General features: G+C 40.7%; 1 protein-coding gene across 7 annotated transcripts in view; it reads left to right on the top strand.

The window, feature by feature from the left end:
• CACNB4 (calcium voltage-gated channel auxiliary subunit beta 4) overlaps positions 1-18,170 on the top strand; it is a 248,047-nt gene that overhangs the window by 70,758 nt on the left and 159,119 nt on the right. For 4 of the 7 annotated variants that reach the window (XM_073241451.1, XM_073241453.1, XM_073241454.1 and 1 more), the window contains one exon: positions 15,607-15,833. The exons of the other annotated variants lie outside the window; for them this stretch is intronic. The gene's annotated coding sequence lies outside the window, so the exon portion shown is untranslated. The remainder of the gene's footprint in view (positions 1-15,606; positions 15,834-18,170) is intronic. 7 annotated transcript variants of the gene reach the window in all.

Genomic DNA, 18,170 nt, shown 5'->3' with positions numbered 1-18,170 from the left:
AAGTGCATGTAACAACAGAACCTTCTTTGTGGAGTTATAGGGTTAGATGAGCTAACATATGCAAAATGCTTAGTAGGGTGCCTGGCACATGGTAAGCACCATATAAACATTTGCTGTTTTAATTAGTTGATTGATTATAAATAAGTTTTAATTGAATCAATACTATTTTAAAAATTAGAAAACTCTTTAAATATATATTAGTTTTATCAACTCTATGAGTATTAAATTTGCCTATTTTCAATTTAGTAAAAAATATTTCCCAAATTACCTAAATTTTTTCCAAGGTCTTAATCAAACTTTTTCTTTAGGCAGACTTTGCCTGCCAACTTGGAAAAAATAAAATAAAGCTAAAAGCATGTTTTTAGGGGCAAAGCTTCTCTTTGGGACTTAACATAAACCTATCACTGAGGAATACAAGTTATAAGGTTGCTTATAACACTAAGAGCATATTTTCACGGGTGGGCAGGATGTAAGATTTCGTTACTGTTAATACACTTAGCTAATGAATGTTATTTTTTAACCTAGAATGAATCCATTTAAAAGTACAATTAACAGCCTAATAAATACATCATGCAGTGTAGACTTGCTTTAAAATTAGCCAGATTCCACATTTTCAGAGGAGGATTGGTTTTTGTGTCTTTTGAATATCTCTAATATCATCTAATTAATGGCAGAAGCACGTGGACCACTTATGAATGCATTGAATCAATCCTTAGAATGTTCTTTGGATCAAAACCCCTCCTGGTATTTAGCATTAGTAAGAAAGCTTTGCATAAAGCTGCCATTTTGGCCTGAGGTATTTACTGGACTGTAGACTTTCCATGGCAGGGGGATGCCCGGGGCAGTGGGAGAGAGAACAGTGAACAGGGCCCAACGTGAAGTAGACAGACGCTGTCCTTCCTTCAAGCAGTTTACAGTCCTGTAATGTATGTGGGAAAGGAAAAGGCTTGAGGCCATTTAGAGATTAAATGAATATATATAAGTGTAAAAGGGGACTGGAAAAAAATGTATATTATATGTATTTGTTTTCTAGGGAGTTTGTGTTTACAAAGATCCCAACAGTTACTCATGTAATATAATAGTCAGGCACCCTGATTATATAAAGGTAACGCGATGAAGGAACTGATTCCATTGAAGAAAAATTGACACAGACCTGGAAGATGTCTAAGCTGATTTTGTCCAAAATAGAGGTTTGTTCAGCAAGATTCCAGTAAGACAAAGAGTCGGTCAGACCCTGAAGGCTTCTTGTAATGGGATTCAGAGACTCTGTGTAGTGTAGCAGCTCCAGATCAGACCTCTGGGTTCAGAGCCTGGTGCTGCCAACTAGCTGTGTACCTTGATCATACTTGGCTGCCCAGCTTTCTCATCTCTAGTGGGATAATAATGGCCCAACCTCACAGTGTTGTGAGGCTTACATGAGTTAATCCATGGAAACCAGTGAGTTCACTGCCAGCTGTTACTAGTGGACCTGCATATTAATCTTTCAAAAGAAATACCAAAACTTTTGAAGATGAAAAGATACTAAAGATATTGGGATCTTTGGCAAGATGAAATGCATAAAACATTTAGATTCTTGAGTTCCCTATTATTAAAAATTAAGTTTTATTAAAGCATTTCAGTAATATATGATTAAACCATAGTCTTTATTGGCCGTCCTTAAGGAATTTACAGTTCATTACAACAACCTTAAAATGACAGCCCACCGAATTAGATGTGCCATCTTCTAAAGCTGGTGGGTTAAATTAGCTGCAAATTAGCAAGTCAGTTGATTTCTATGGGCTACAAAATATGTTTTGGTCCAAGTGCTTTAAGGGAATGAAAGCGAAACCGAGTATCAGGAGATGTGGCTTCCACCCCTTGCTGGCTGTGTGGCCTGGGCCAGTCGTTGCCCTCCATCGACTTCATCCTTCAATGTGGAGCAAAGATACTGGTCTAGTGAGAAGAGGATTCCTTCCAGCTCTTGCAGTGTTTTGATCTATATTTTGCAACCATCTGCTGGGCAGTTTAAGCAGAAGGCCTGAAAAGTCAGACTTGGTCATGTGCCTCCCATTCCTTTTTTCTTCTCCCTCCTTTGCCACATTTTCCCCACCTTGTGCAGATATTTGAATCATCAAGGCTGCACTCTGCTCTTGCCTGCATATGAAACGAGGGAGTTTGTCCTCCTCTGATTTAGCTTTAGTTACAGCAAGGCACAGGGCTTTGCAAGACCATCCTCACAATTCACCTTTTAGAGACTGGGATGCTAATATGAAGGGCAGATTTTAGTAGTGGAGGGAAGTAGCCATTTAAAAAAATGGATAATTAATAAGCATTCTCCTCTTTTCTTTCCCTATGATCCAGTTCTCTACCATTAACCCCGATACCTTTTGTCCACCCCAAATGCCCTTTCCCCTGGACCGCTACAGCCTTGTCTTTCCTTGTTTCTTTTGCTACGATGGGAGGCTGCACAGGGAGTGAACCATCTTCCTTCCACCTTGTTTGACATCAGTCTCTTTCTCAGAAGGCCAGGCAGCTTGGAGTTGCCTCTGAAAGAAAATGAGGTATCTTGAACTTGGACTTCAATGTTCTGTCCTCAGTGCACCCTTCTCTGTGATTTCCTCTTTGCTTTCCAACACGATACTTGCCTTTGCTTCCATGGGATCAATACAGTCCATCTTCCCACTGTTACTCTATTTCTCCTGGATGGAATGTCCTTTCCCAAATGACTCAGACCCTTCTCCTCAGAGCTACTTAGTGTCATTCCTTCTGAAGCCTTCTTGAACAAACCTCTCCTTTACTTCCTCTCCCAAGCACTTGCTGGCACTTTTTATGTGTTTATTCTTTTCTTGCTGATCTCCACTGTGTGAGTTCCCTGCTGCTTTTTTGCTTTTAAGCACTAAATGATCTACTTCTCTAAAAAGATCTAATGGTCTACTCAAGGATCTACTACTCCTTTCCTGGGACTCTCCCAGAGGCCAGCATGAGCTGTTCACCACGTAGTTATGCATGAAATATTTTTGACCAACAGATTGTTCACTTGGTCTCAGTCTTGGTCAGATGCCAAGGAGGACAGATGAAAATAACATGCTCTTCTGCTTCTTTCACAAAAAGATAAATATAAATGACATGGTCATACATATCACAGCATGGTGATGAAATTTATGGCATCATTATCTGGAAGTCATGTGGGTTGAATATTCAGAGGCACAGTTAAAGTGTGGACTATGTGGGCCACATAAGAACTGGTCAGGTGAATGAAGGGCAGTGATGAGGCATGAGCTGTTCTGTGTTATAAGACCAGATGTGTCACTGGGTGTCAGGAAAATGCACATTGACATGTGCAGAAGCACATTGACACGTGCAAAAGCACATGTGAATCTGGGCCACAGTGAAGTGCTCGTCCATATTGCATTTATATGTTTTGGGTAGCTTTCATTTGTGACTCAGCTTTTCCCAGTTTTGCCCTTTGGTTCAGCATCTACCATTGGAATCCCTGGAATTCCCAAGCCAAGATGATTTCTTTACATTTAAAGGGGCTTGGGGGCTAAACCCTCATTTGCTCTTCCCTCATTCCCTCACTTCGCTCATACCTTGCAGTTGCACTCATGGGACTTGGAGGATCTAACATTTGGTTCTTTTGCACGTGCATGAAGAGGTATGGGGAGATTTATCACTCACAGATTGAGGCTGTCTGGGGTGAGCAGGGCAGGCTGCCAAGCAGGACTGAAAATGGCTTGAGAGAACAGCCAGGGGCCATTGGCTCTGGCTTTTATGGTGGCTAGGGATTTGGGCTGGGGTGGGGATATGTGCTTTGAGCTTTTCACCAGAGCCAAAGAAGGTGGCACATGACTTTCCTACTAGTCTTGCCTGATGAAAGTCAAGAGGGGAAGACAGAGGAAGGCAGTCAAGTATAAAAAATGCAAGCAGCCCCTGTATTATAGCCCCTCAGAGAGGCTTCCTCTGACCACTTCTTGGCACTACTGATTTTATAGTAGAAGTCTATTTATCTGGTTGTTTCCTGCACTATATTATAAGGGTTTCATCTGGTTTGTTCACCACCTACTTACCAGGAGTGAAGGCTGTGCCAAGCAGGAGGAGGCTGTCAATAGCGATCTGCCGAGGGAATGCTGTGGTGAGGATGGACCCCACCTCCTAGTGACCGGCTGTGTCTCCGAGCCTTCCCTTTGGGGCATTTTTCTCTATTCTTTCTCATCTGTGGCTCCCAAGTCACTAAGCAGACTCCCATTTCTCATCTCAGGTTCATCTACATTGGCATCAGTATCAGAGTGGCATTTGCTCCCCTAAAAATTTGGAGGTGATTAATCTTGGGGATTAGCAATTAGCCTCAGTATTTTCTAGTGATTAAGAGTTTACACTTTAGGATGACATATACTTGGGTCTATATCTGGGCTGTTTAATAATTATATAGCTTTGACAGATTACTCAAAAATTTCTGTATACATTGTCTCATATATAACATAGAACTTAGTTCTTGAGTATGGGGGTTAAATGAGTTAATACATGGAAGTGCCTTATAGTACCTGGCATATTGGAATGGGTTTAAAAGAGAATGGGCTTTTGTTATGGCAACCCTGCGAAAGGAATACAGCTCTCAGGTCTTGTGAAAATTAACAGCTCAGTAGAGCAGCCTAGCGAAGATAAGGCAACTGACGCAGGAATTTCAGCCACTCCACCAAGATAACAACCAGACAAGCAAAAAAAAAAAGAAGTGGGGCCAGGAGAGGGTCTTTATGATAGCCTGTTTATGTTATGCTGGTGGGAATAATCCAGTGGAAAGGGAAAAACCGATGATGAGGGAGAATTGCTGGAGCCCAACCCTTGAGTCAGATCCAGTGCACAACTGGAGGGCTTGAGCAGTTTCCTCACAGCAGGAGAAAAGGCAGAGCACTTGGACTGGTGCAGGTGGAAGGGTAGATGAGGAAGCCGCTTCTGATGGCTCCTGTGGAGGCCCACGGTGGCCCTGGCCCTGAGCCCTCCAGGGGTGCCGCTGCATCAGCACCTGCCCGGAGTGCCCTTTGCAGGTTCTGTTCTCACATCCTCCACTAAGTATGGAGGTCGGTGGAACACGCTTCCTGCTGTGTAAGCGCAGCTCTTCACAAGTACTTACATTTTTCTACAGTGCTCTTGGTACAGCCGTAATCACATTTTAAAAATTGAAAATAAATAATGCCCACAAAGAAAATGCACCATTTCATGGTATAGCAACTGTGGCTGGAGAGACACTGAACAGTTCTGAAATCTTGTTAAAAACCACACGGGGGCACTATTCTTTTAAAACTACATATATGTGATTTTGGTGATTCAAACAATGGCCTCTGCACAGTTCAACTTCCTGCAGTTTATTTTCCTATTAAACGAGAAGCTCTTGTGTCACAATAACAAAATATTCTGTGCACCGCATAGAGCATTTGAAATGTCCAGAGGCCTGGATTTTTAATTTAACCTGGCCTTTGAGGGATTATTATTTCACTTTCACAGCCACTTCCTTTGCCCTTCAGGCACAGTGCGTATTTTCTCATCTCTACTTTTTCATATACTTACAATACAGGCTGAGGACAGGCAAATGAATTCCACGTGTGCTCATATCTGGAATAAGGCAGATTGAGTTAAACGACTGGGGAGAATTTGGAGAAAACGTCCTTGTCTTTCTTGGCCCCCTCGCCGCCACTCCCAGGCGCTCAGCTCTGAAGCTTGCGCTGTTGTACCCTCAATGGTGTGAAAGAAAATTCTTTTGAACCATTTCATGTTTTTGGTAAAGTCATCATACCCAATTTGTACAAATGAAAGTAAAGATTTTGGACGTAGGGTAGGATTGTGAGGAAAACAGTAAAATTCAGAATTTGCTTACTGGTCTAGCAATCTAGAAGCCAGTGGTTGCCAATAATTTAGCCAAAATTACAGACTGGTTGGAGTTAATATTGGGTTTTATATTTCTGGTTTTGCAGTTTCTAAATGAGTGCTACTTACCACATTATTACAATGAAAGGTCACTAAGGGAGCAGCACCCTTCAGTTGTATGATGATAGGCTTGTTGGGGAAGATACAATGACGCCTTTTGTATGATAAGCCAAATCAATAAGCAATAAGCAACCATTAAGGCAAGTATTTTTCAACTCTTTATTTCACAGTTCAAAACTAAAATACTGTATAATCTTTTAATGCCATTTTTAGGACTATCCAATAAGGAAATTATAATATCCCTTCTGTAAAGGCTTTTTGGAAGTTGTTTAAATATAAAAGAAACAGACAAACAAAAATGGTGAGAAGTAGCCATCATAAACTAAATAATTACAAACCCATTATCTACTGATACTGATTTTAGTCACTTTGTGTTTTCTCTGTTCACTTTGTTCTAGTAAACAATTTGTCCTTAGCTAGACATGTTAGGGTGTTCCTGACATTCTAAATTCCCCTATCATGATCCACTTATTGTGCTTCTGCATCGTAAATATCAGTTGTCATCATGGTAAACAGGTGTATATGTCTTTACGGCATAGTTTATCTTATCTTTCAGAGGTTCTCTCTTTGGGCTTTGTGTTAACAGAAATGCTTGCAATTCTTTGAGTTGTACACTTCAGTTGTTTTTCAAGACAGAGAGCCAACTGCTTTGGTTGTGGGAAAGCTATTTAAAAGTTAATCCCAGGAATTAACATTAAATGCCAGTCCTATACCCATACTGTCCCCATAGTGGGCTTTCTCCAGAGCCCGTTCTCCTCATTTTTTGTCCTAACTTATTTCAGTTTCAAATGCAAAACATTGTCAAGAAATAGGAACTCAAGTAATCTTAAAACAGCCCTAATTTCCTTCACCTTGACCACCTGGATCCTAATTATTACACTTGTGAGGACTGTGCATGACCTAATAGGTAATTCATGGCAACAACATTGTAGGTGATGGGGTGCTGTGAATCCTGGTAGAACACTAAACTTTCCTAAAATTTTTTGGTTTCATGTTATTCCTTTAAAGAAAAACTCGTATCAAATATCAAATTATGTAACTCCACGAGGATGACTGAAGCAAATGTAGAGATTGCAGATCATTAAAATCAAGTCCATGCTTTCATATATACAAATCAAGCATGTTAAAGAAATGGAGATGTATGACATGCTGTCATCTCTTTGGAAAGGAATATTACAACTCTTGTCCACCTTAATAAACCAGAAGATTTTAGAAAAATTGCAGCAATGGATGTAATTGTTGATTACTGTCCATGTTTTTATATTGTACTTGGACTGAATTGATTGCCTTTTGCAAAGCAGCTCTGAAGCGCTTCGCTTTTGTAGGATTTGAGCCATTGAGTGTGTTCTTTATAAAAAAGTTACTGGTTTCACATTTTCTCCTCTACTTCCCTTTAAACAGCTGTGGGCTGTGTGATGCATCTCTGCCCTTCATTCAGAGTATAATGATGAAAACCAGACAAACTTGGTTAATTTGAAGAGTTGAAATAAGAGAAGTGGTTTGAGGGGTGCATATTGGGATGAAGAGGATGCAGAGGTGGCTGGAGGGCAGAGATGAATGTAGTAAGTAGATTGGCCAAGGGAGGAGCTTGAGGGGGATGTCCTTGTCTCCCTTGAGATTTTTATGGTGGGTTTCTGTGTAGTCACTACAGTTATGAGAGAACTTGTCTCTAAACATACTTTGTTGTGAAACATTGGATACTGGGTCAAAATGACATGTTTGAAGATAAGGGGCTTATACTTCTTGAATGTATACAGCCTTCACTTTAAATGCATAGTCTACTAGGGAAAATCTTTTCTGGAAGAAGACAAAATGTAAAAAGCCAGTGTTCAGTAAGGGAAAAGAACAAGCAAAAAAGGAAATAGGTTACTGTCACCTTTTTAGTTTTCTTTCAAGATTCAGTATATAGTTCTATGTGCGTTGTCTCTAATTCTGAGAAGTCTTTAAGTCGAATAGTATTTTTACACTTGAGAAAACACCACCAATTCACAAACAAATGTATGAGAAGGGGAAAATGGTCACTGTTTTAATATTTAGAAAGGGTGTCAAATATTCTCCTAAGTTTTGACAATATTCTCCTTAAGAGCCTTTGCACGTTGCTTTTACTGATAGCCTCCTGACATTTCTAGGTGAATCACATGTTAAGGGAGGATTGGTTGAAGCAATTAATATCCCTGTTTTCATTAAGTCAAACCCTGGCTGTCTGAAGGGTAGCACTTCACCTTAGTTGAAGTCTTAACCCTCTAAATCCCAGTCTAGAGCTTCATTTGACATGATGCTAAAATGGAGTATGTATTTTTCCATTTGCTTAAATAGAAAGTACAGAACATATTCGAAAAATGTTGTTTTGATGTCTCACAGTGATTTTGTGCATTTTGAGGGCAAACCACAGATGCAGGTGTTGGGTTAATGATATGCACTTATATAAACCACATTTTAGATGTCCTAGTTTGGGCTTTTGCCTCTTTCCAGTATTATTTCAGATTAAAAAATGCCCTGTCCTTCCCTTTCCAGAGCTTCCTCCTCTAGGTGTGTCCTCAATCCTCTTTCCCCATTACCTGGGTTGTCGTCTGTTAATTATCACTGTTGATCATGCTCTTGAACTTGAGTCTCTCCCTGTCCTCTGAGAACTTCTCCTTTGGCTGTAATGGCACTTGAGTAAACCCCATTCTGAAATCAAAGCAGGACTGAAAACAAAAACACCACCAACTCCGTGCGATTTCCCCAAGCTACTGCTGGATCTCTCTCTCCTTCCCTTGCTCTCAGACATCTTGGAAGAACAACTTTTTATTCACTGCTTGTATTTCCTTATAGCCAATTGACTTCTCAGACAGGAACACTTGGCTTCTTGCCTCCATCAGCTTCTGTGCTCACTAAAAAGACATCATGATTTCACTGCCAGCTTCTAAGCCTCCATAGAATACTACTTATCATCTCCAGAGCATTTCATCTTTCTGAACTGTCCCCATCCCTGTTTTCTGAGACATTCCTCTGTCTTGTCTGTATTGCAGACCCCTCTGACTGCTCGTCCTGTTTCCTCAGCTGGCTTCTCTTAGGCTACTGAGCTTTTAATTGTTAAGAGCTATCCAGAGTTCTGACCTGGTCTCATTCTCATCCTTCATTTCTTTGGACAGACTCATCCATTTGTACAAAATACTCCTAAATCATTTATTTTCCCCAAAGTCTTGGGGAGGCCAGAGATGAAAGGGCCTGTTGATTCTACCACGCAATAACCACAACTCACTGGTCACTGGGAATATCCTTCCAAATCAGACTATTTCTGTCTTCAGAAAGGCTCTTGTTCAAAGGGCAGCAAGGTATGATGTTGAAACATTGTCACAATTTGTTAGACAGCATAGTGGCCAAGCCTTGTGTCACTAGGTGTTGCTGAGAAGCATGTCATTGGCCAGAGTTCATCTCTTCACCTTGTTTCTCTTTTCATGTCGCATCCAAATGTTTTTCTTTTCAGTTTAACTGATACTGTTCCTTTCCCACTCATTCCTAGATGAAGTTTGGAATCTCACTCTATAATGACTTCTTCAGTAGCTGTTTCATTATTGCTGCTTGGTTAGACCTGTTGTGAAGCTTCCGTTTTCTATACTGCACATAGTATGTTTTAACCTTTCTCTTTACTGTTCTACAGGAAGGGGGCACTCTGTCTCCTCCTTGCCTTTGGACTCAGGAGGACTGTCCACCAGGGGCAGCCAGAACACTTACAACCCTGGAGGCTCAGAGTCCCAAGGACAGTTTCTGCAGCTGTTTGTGGTCTCTATTCCTATGAACTTTGCTAAGCAATAGGAATATAGTGCCTGCTCTCTCTCTCTCTCTCTCTCTCTCTCTCTCTCTCTCTCTCTCTCTCTCTTTGCTCCTGAGTCCTGACAAAATCTTACCTAGTAGCCCCAGAGAGGAGACTCCCTAGGAGAGCAAGAATTCCACCCACCATCTTGATTCTACCAAAATCCAAATGGACATAGAAATACCTGACACTCTCTCTGTTAAACTGTCATGGCCCTGGCATCTCAAATGGACACTGCTGGGTACTTCTCAGTCTAAGAAGGCTCTCCTTTTCCCAGAAGGGTAGAACTTGTAATAAGTAGGACTGGACCTCTAAGTTCTAGGTACTTTGACTTGGGGATGATCATGAATCAGTATGGTAGGCTGCAGAATTCAAAACCTTAAGTTGGAGACAAACAGAAACACAGTGATCTTTTTCCTGAGGTTTTTAGGGCCTCATCCACTACCTGGCAGCTCTTGACCCTCTCAGATCCTGCCCTGACTGCCTCTCAGTCTAAAGATCCCTCTTGCTCCTTTAGCCAGCCACATGTAATGCTGACGTGGACCATCGTTCCACGGCAGGGTCTTTCCATCTGTCTCGCAGCAGCTGTGTGAGCGGGCATCTCCAAAATAGTAAGAGGAAAGAAGTAGAAAACTAACTTTATTAAAGAGTACTTCCATTCTTGGTCCTTTGCATAAGTACATGTAAATGCACACATGTATATTTGGTGGTCATCTAATGATATTCAGTCCATTTGTCATTTTAACCTCCTTTAAGCATTATTCTCAATATTCTTTTGCTGAGGAGATACCATCTTCTGTATTGTTAGAAAAGCTTTTAATTCATTTATCTATTAATCCATTCATCCTTGTAGTCACCCATCTGTTCATTTATCCATGTTCCCATCCATCATCCATGTGTCACCCATACATACAACCCCTACCCTTCTACCCATCAAATGGAGATGATAACAGTACCTACTTTATAAGGGTGTTGCGTTAATATGGAAATAGAATTAAAAACAGTAGGCACAGAATAAATGTTATTATATATATGTTATGTATTATTATTGTTACATATTTTTGTATAGCAGCTGTATCATAGCTTCTGTGGTTTATCTGAAGTACAGTGATTGCTTCCATAGATAGAAATATCTCCCCCAACCACCTTTATGCTGACGTGCATGCTTGGTATCATGGACAACATACCATGACCTGGCTTCAGAGAGCACATCTGTAGGTCACGCTCGTGTTGACTGTTACTCCTACCTCTTTGAAAGCAAAATATCTAAGTTTGAAGGAGTATCACTGTCATGAGCCTTAATTTTTTACAGATGTTTTAGCCTCAATGGTGAGACCCATTGAAGATTCAGGCCAGAGTTGGGCTTTGTTTTAAGTTGAGACTGTAAGATAGGGTTCTTCCATGTGCACCAAATCATGCAGCAGTTATGATGGAATCACATCCAGGATTCTTCTGGTTTCTATGGCAACCTGAATTCAAAATAGGATCTTAGAAGCCTCCTCAGAGTAGGAAAAACAAGTTTCATTCCTTCTATAGTTATGGAATATATAGTTTGTTCAAAGTATTTTTTAAGTGGAATGTTTATCTTTTTACTTGTTTTGCTATTAATAATTTTAATGTTGCAGTAGTACTACATTCCTAAATTTTTTCTGTGTCTTCAAATGAGATTCTCAACCCTCCCTAAAGTGCTCATTTTCCTCTGAATAGCTAATGTTTTGCTTTGTTGCTCATAACAGATGCACTATGTATTTTTGACTTTTCTGACTAATACTGTCGCAATTAGTAAGAGGAAAGAGCAACTGTTACAGAATTCCCAGGTTAGCAAGTCAACTTATTTTTAGTGGTAGCTTAAAGAAAAAGCTTTTGAGTAAATGCCTCATTTTTGTTGAAAGATGTATTTTAGCATGTGTGTCTGTCTGAAACAACTCCTAATTTGGAGCTTGTGATCATGAACACCGAGTCGTTTGAAGATGCTGATTAACTGATTTGGCAAATGGCAAGAGTAGCAGTGAGGTAGGCTAGGTTTTGCTGTGGTAACAGACTCACCCAAAAATCTCAGTGGCTTTTGACAACAAAAGTTTATTTCTTATTTGTAACTTCCTATTGAGGGTTTAATGTAGTTCCTACCTGTGGCACCTTCAGCTGGCACCTGTTCTGGTTTGACACAACAGCCCCTATCTGAAACATTGCTGGTCCAATGGTAGAGAGAAAAGGGAGCATGGTGATTCTTAAAGCTTTTATATAGAAGTGACTAACATTTTTGCTTGCAATTCTTTGTTCATAGAAAACCTCATGTCTGGAACTGAACCCGTAGGTTGGGAACATATAATCCACCTGCCAGGCAGTGAATATGGTACCCACTGTGATAAGCCTACCACAGCAGGGTCATCAGAGCTTGGAGATGATAGTTTTTTGGGTTTTTTTAGGGGTGTTGATGGTAGGGAGTAATGGTAAAGTCACAGATTTTTTGAGTTTGGTTAAATAGTCCATGAGAATTTTGTGACTTACTAAAATACCTGTAGCCTTGTAGTGACAGAATGGGCTCTAAAACCGGGTTGCTTAGTACCAGTCTAGCCTTCTTTTCACTCTAGAATTAGACGATTTGGTCTCATAGTTTTTGATAAAATGAGCTCTTTGTACAAGATAGTATATTCAACCTTTGGTTAAAACGCCTCATCTTCCATTTGTTTCTGTCCTTTCAGTTAATGTTACTTTGGATAATCAAATTAAGCATTTTAACTTTTGTTAGTGAAACCTAGTAACTGCATAAATGTTTTTGTTATTGGTTCTCTGAGGCACAGGACCTCCAAAAAAATGAAAATGGCTAAAAAGACGATTGTCTAATGGTAGTTTCTTATATTGATTAGGAATTAATGATTCTTTAGATTGTACCCAAATCATCAGAAAGAAGAAAACTCCAGTTAGAGACCAGTGCTCGGCAGAGGAGGCTTTTTTTGAATCATAGGATGTTACTTATTGGCATTCATACCTTGTTAACATTGAGTAGCCAAGGGGCACCATATGAATCGTGGGTGTGGAAGTGCATGACTAATTCTACATGAATTTATGCCTGAACCATTTCCTACATGTGATATTGCCCCAGGAGAAAACTTAAGTGGTCTGAATCGGCCTGTCTGCTTTTTTGGGTCTATCAACTGAGACCAAAGCATCAGGGTCACAGTTTACAATGATGCTCAGCATATCATATCCCACTGTACCACAGGGTAGTATAGTATTTTCCCAGCCAATTAAGGAAGGCCTGACTTGCGTAACCAGTGACCTTGCCTACAGAACAGCTGGGTGGGTAAACTAGTGGAAGAAGAGATATGTTGGTTCAGAAGACTAGCATCACTCCATAACATGGAGTAAAGTCAGGAGATGTGCAAAAGGTATGCTGCAAGGGTACCATTCTGCTGAAGGAAACAACCAGCCTATCCCCAATGTGTAATAGGAAGGTGAGCCTCTTTGCTGCAGTTACTAGGTCTTTGTGATGACAACCTGGTGTCTCCCACATTCTTGCTGATTCCTTGGTAACCATTGCATGAAGAGGTTCAAAGAGGACTTCTTCATGTACTGTGGGGAGGGTCTTGCGCACAGGGCATGCTCTCGTGGGGGTCCTTGATTCGGATGCCACCTAGTCCTTCAGGTCCTCTCTGTATGTGAACCTGCAGGAGTTCCATCACGGTGGTTTGCTAGGGCCCCTGCTAATGGGTCCTCCAGGCCGGGCGATACATTTCAAATGTTCATTCTTTGCAACCTCATACTTTCTGTTACTGGCATGACTGTGTACCTACTGCTCAATGACATTTAATATTCACAATGATGTCCTTGAAGTGCTGACAATGACTTAACAGTTTATTTGGTGTGACTTAGACATATTTAATGAAAATTTGTGTTCTTCATCTGGCCTGTGTATACTCTATGTAAGTGGGCTGTGTGGTAAAACTCTGTATTAGGATAACTTGTGTCTTGAGTGTCAGACCTTAGAGTTTATCTAGAATTCTAGATCACTGTTCACCCTGATTGTGTGTGATCTCTCTCCTGTAGGGATGCAGATCGCCCTGCTCTGTGAGACCGTGACTCTACTGAAATAATTCTTCTGAAGTCTCCATTATATTGAACCTAAATCCCTCTCCCTCTAATTCTGGGCTTCCTTAGCCCTAGTTCTGCTTTCTTTGATGACCCAGAATGTCCCTCCCTTTTCCTACACAGCTGTCCATCAAATATGTGGAGGAAAACCCCATCTCTCTGTAATGTCTTTTCTTAGGGCCATGCTTATTCTCTAGCCATTTCTTCTGGGAAATGGTTTTGATTTCTCCTTCCTGTGTTTGCTGTCTTTGGGCTGTTCTCCCTGGATCCTTGACCCTACCTTTTACAGTTCAGGGTCTGAAATAAATGTGGGCCTCCAGCTGCATCTGGGCCAGTTGTGTGGGCATAGTGGCCCTATGGAAGGGGTCATGCTTGGCCATCAGATACACCTGGGCTCAGGATCCAGCTCTGCCATCTACTAGCTGTGTGACCCACGTGCCATTTTCTAATCTTTAAGTCTTGAGCTTATACATCTTGTAAAATGGGGAAAATAATTCCTTCATCCAAGGGGTATTGTGAGCAATAAAGGGATGACATGTTTGACGTTCCAACCAGTATAATCTGTTCTCAGTAAATTTTTGTTTCCCGTTGTCCTGGGTATTATGCTTTTATTAATTCAGGATAATGTTATATCAGCTTTTTGGTAGCCATATCATTCCTGTGTCCCACTGAACTTGAAATGATCACAAGTCCAAAGTTCTTTCTCGTGTACTGTTCTAAAACCTATCTCCCCTCTCCTATAGAAAATGTGTGACTAATATCTCATGGGTTAACAGCACTGCCCCACAGGGCTGGTTTATAGAGTAAAGGAAATGAGATCATACATGTAAAGCATGTGGCACTGTATTTAAATATAGCATAAAGAAAAATGTTAGCTGTAGCCTTTATTACTTACTGTATTGATTGTTTTAGTAGAGTGATTTTAATGGTGTATACTTCCCTAAAGCCAATATTTTGACATAAACAAATATGATGTATTCAATGAAGAAGCTTATTTGAGGAGCTAAGAAAGAAATCATTTCTCTTACAGAGAATGAGCTTATGTAAAGGGTAATTGCAGTGCCTGAACTCAGTAGCCTGTCAGTAAAACTTAGTTTCTTGTGGCACTTGACTCTGTTACTGACTCAGCACTAATGCTTTCTTCTACAAATTGATGTAATTTACATTTTAATCTCAAGAAAACAGATTTTAACCCAGGAAAGGCAGATAAGATAGTGCTGGAATATTTCTTAGAGTGTGCTGTGTCTTTAACCCAGATTCTTGATGCCTGTTTAGTAGGTAGCTCCCTCAAGGCAAACAGTGAGCAGCCAGTTAGGTAGCCGAGGTCTGTCCCAGCCCAGCACCTGAAGGATGGACCGATGTGAGATTCAGACAACCAGCTTTTGGCCATCTTGCTTCACGACTGCAAAGATGTCATTTTGATCACATGAGGTCCTGAAGGGACCACATATTCCACAGCAGGAAAACAATGACACAGATGTTACTCCCTGCACATCTGTGGCTGACTGCCATTTTGACTCCCTGCCTATTCTCTGCCTCCCCCTTTTAAGTACCTGTTTATTTTAGAGTAGTTTTAGATTTACAGGGAAATTGTGAAGATAGTACAAAGTTAGTTCCCACATATCCCACACCCTGTTTTCCATTACTAGTATATTCCATTAGTGTGGTACAATTATGCACCAGTATTCATGCATTATTATGAACTAAAGCCTGTATTTATTCAGATTTCTTAATTTTTGCTTAATGACCTTTTTCTGTTCCAGGATCCCCCGCAGGATCCCACATGCCATTTAGTTGTGTCTTCTAAGCTGTTATAGTTTTCTCTGCCCTATTTTTCAACCTGCTTTGAACTACTTTTCAAGAGATACTTTTTCACATTTTCGACAAATGCCTGGTGGTGGTTGCTAATTTTTTTCCGTATTCCCTCAATGAGCAAACGTTTATAGAGCACCTGAAAAATAAGGGAACAGAACCCACGGACAGAATAAAGGTAAATTGCCTTTCCCCCTCCTAGTGCCACTGTACTCTTAAGTGCTTGCAGCCCCCCCCAGGAAGGTCTTGTTAAAAAGGCAAAGTCCCATTCAGTAGTTCCAGGGCAAGGCCCAAGAGTCTGCATTGTGAACAAGCTCCCAGGTGCACCCGTGCTGCAGGGACTACCACACCTGGAGGATCAAGACCCCAAACTTGTGCAGGGAGAAATTGTCTAAGACTGTCTCTGCCACCAAGAACTTTGTTGCTCTGTTAGGAAAAAAAGACAGAACAAAATAAGATAGTAAAAACTAAAGTACGAAATGGGAGATTAAGACAATAGATGGCAGACACTTCACACAACAGCTATTAAAACAACCAAAGTAAGTGTTGGTGAGGATCCGGAGAAACTGGGAGCTTTGTGCATTGCTGGTGGCAATGTGAAATGGTGCAGCTGTTATGGAAAATGATGCAGCAGTTCCTCAAAAATGTAAATGTAAAATTACTATATGATCCAGAAAATTCCACTTATGGGCATATACCCAAAAGAATTGAAAGCTGGGACTTGAACAGACATATGAACTCACATTCAAGGCAGCTTTATTCACAATAGTGAAAACATGGAAGTAGCCCAGGTATCCATCAAAAGATGAACGGATAAACATGTGTATACATGCATGTAATACTGAATAGTAAATTGCCTTATTCAGCCTTAGAAAGGAAGGAAATTCTGACACAAGCTACAACCTGGATGAACCTTGAGAACACGTAAGTGAAATAAGCCAGCACAAAAGGACAATTACTGTAAAATTCTACTTATATGAAGTACCTAGAGTCATCATTTTCAGAGACAGAAAGTAGATGGTGATTGCCAGGGCCTGTGGGGAGCAGGGAACGGTGAGGTGGTGTTTAATGGGTTCACAGTTTGTTTGGGAAGATGAAGAAGTTTTGGAGATGGATGCTGATGGTTGCCCAGCAGTGTGAATGTCAGTGCCACTGAACTGTACTCTTAAAAATGATGACAAGAAAATCATCACAAAAAAACAGTTGTGACCGTGTGTGGTGATGGATTTGAACTAGACAACTAGACTTACTGTGCTGATCATTTCGTAATCTATTACAGATAGAGAATCATTTATGTTGTACACCTGAAAGTGCTCTAATGTTATATGTCAATTATGTCTCAAGGTAGAAAATGGTTAAAATGGTAAAATTTTGCTATGCATGTTTTACCATCATTTAAAAAATGTTTTAAAAAAGACACGTGCACAAAGTAAAATAGATGGTCCAGTGGTTAGGTGAGAGGAATGAAAGGGTCAGAGTAAGGCTTCATTGATGGACATGTGTGAGGTACCCGGCCCAAAGCGCCAGTTTACTCACTTAGCGTCCAACAACCGCCCTATGCAGCCGATTAGCCTTGCTTATCAATGACAGAACCAGGAAAGGGAAAACATTACTGCAGGCTGTAACAGTCAGGGAGAAGGCCTTGAAGGAGAGCCAGGGTTTCAGTGTTAGGCTCGGAAGCATTCTCGATAGATACTAGGGAAGACAGAGACTGGATGGAACAGCTATTCAGCTAGCATGAATGTGGCTGGTGGGAAGGTTCATGTAAATAAAGCATGACTAGAAGGGCAGACCATGAAAGGCCTTCAATTCTAGAATAAGATATGGGCTTTATCTTTTAGTGTCTAAACAAGAAGTATCAATCTGAAGAATTTCCAGAGCCAGCAGGCAACATAAATGGGAGAACTTGCCTAGTGCAAAGTGACAGGGAATGGTGTAGACTGTGGCAAACTGACTAGAGCACATCCCACCCAAGACATTCACACCTCGTACATAATCCTGGAGCAGTGTGGGCTGCCCTGGGGCTTTCAGGTAGATGTTAGATAACACTGACCTCATACCTCTGAAGATATGCAGAGTGATGTCGAGTCGAGGGCGTGCAAGGCCATGTGATATATGCTGTGACAACACAGTGGTTACAAAGTAATGCAGTTTCACTAAGTACTTAAAAATACTAGTTTTATGTTATGACAAAGACAAATGGAATATATTAGAATACTAATGTAGCTAGCCAACTACTATATTCCAGATTTTTAGAATACATTCTATCAATGAAAATAAAACAACTCTGATACTAATTGAACACTCACTATGTTCCAAGCACCATTCTGAGCACTTTGCATATATTATCTCCTCCAATTCTTGTCACAGCCCACATGCTCAGAACCTTTATTACTCCTATTTACAGATGAGGAGACGGAGGTGCAGAGAGGGGAGTTCACTCACCTGAGGTGATTTTGGTTGAAATCTAGAATACAGTAGTTGCCACAGTTGTGCTTAAAATAAACTGAATTTC

Source organism: Manis javanica, chromosome 7, assembly GCF_040802235.1.
Source record: "Manis javanica isolate MJ-LG chromosome 7, MJ_LKY, whole genome shotgun sequence".
Taxonomy (NCBI): Eukaryota; Metazoa; Chordata; class Mammalia; order Pholidota; family Manidae; genus Manis; species Manis javanica.
Note: the sequence above shows the minus strand (reverse complement) of the source record. Positions and strands in the feature narration are given on the sequence as shown.